This window comes from Trichechus manatus, unplaced genomic scaffold, assembly GCF_000243295.1.
Source record: "Trichechus manatus latirostris isolate Lorelei unplaced genomic scaffold, TriManLat1.0 scaffold00042, whole genome shotgun sequence".
In the NCBI taxonomy this organism is placed as follows: domain Eukaryota; kingdom Metazoa; phylum Chordata; class Mammalia; order Sirenia; family Trichechidae; genus Trichechus; species Trichechus manatus.
In genome coordinates this window covers 5,772,429-5,773,709 of record NW_004443978.1, presented here as the reverse complement: position 1 = coordinate 5,773,709, position 1,281 = coordinate 5,772,429, and positions in this window count along the sequence as shown.

The window sequence follows — 1,281 nt, the reverse complement described above, 5'->3', positions numbered from 1 at the left end:
CCCACCCCTGTAACCATCAAAGAATGTTTTCTTCTGTGTTTAAACCTTGTCTTGAGTTCTTATAATAGTGGTCTTATACAATATTTGTCCTTCTGTGACTGAATAAATTCACCCAGCATAATAAGTTCCAGCTTCCACCATGTTATACGATGTTTCGCGGCTTCATCATTTTTCTTTACCATTGCATAGTATTCCATTTTGTGGATGTACCATAATCTGTTTATCCATCGTCCGTTGATGAGCACCTAGGTTGTTTCCATCTTTTTGCTATTGTGAACAGTGCTATAATTAACATGGGTGTGCGTATATCTATTCGTGTGATGGCTCTTATTTCTCTAGGATATATTCCAAGGAGCGGGATAGCTGGATAGTATGGTGCTTCTATTTCTAGATTTTTAAGGAAGTGCCAAATCAATTTCCAAACTGGTTGTACCATTTTATATTCCCACCAACAGAGTAAAGTGTTCCAGTTTCTCCACAACCTCTCCAGCACTTATTATTTTGTGTTTTTTGAGTTAAGGCTAGCCTTGCTGGGGCGAGATGATATCTCATTGTAGTTTTGATCTGCATTTCCCTAATGGCTAATGATCGAGAGCATTTCTTCATGTGTCTGTTAGCCGCCTGAATATCTTCTTTGGTGAAATGCCTGTTCATATCCTTTGCCCATTTTTTAATTGGGTTATTTGTCTTTTTGTTGTTGAGGTTTTGCAGTATCTTGTAGATTTTAGAGATTAGATACTGATCATATTTGTCATAGCCAAAATTTTTTTCCCAGTCTGTAGGTTGTCTTTTGACTCTTTTGGTGAAGTCTTTTGATGAGCATAATAAGTGTTTGATTTTTAGGAGCTCCCATTTATCTAGTCTCTCTTCTGGTGCTTGTGCATTGTTACTTATGGTTCGTATTATGTTTATCCCATAAGTTAGAGCTCTTAGTTGACCCTATTTTTTCATCTATGATCTTTATTGTTTTTGATTTTATATGTAAGTTTTTGATCCATTTTGAGTTAGTTTTTGTGCATGGTGTGAGGTATAGGTCTTGTTTCAGTTTTTTGCAGTTGGATATCCAGTTATGCCAGCACCATTTGTTAAAGAGACTGTCTTTTCCCCAATTAATGGAATTTGGGCCTTTGTGAAATGTTAGCTGCTTATAGGTGGATGAGCTTATATCTGGATTCTCAGTTCTGTTCCATTGGTCTATGTATCTGTTGTTGTACCAGTACCAGGCTGTCTTGACTACCATTGCAGTATAATAGGTTCTAAAATCAGGTAGTGTAAGGCCTC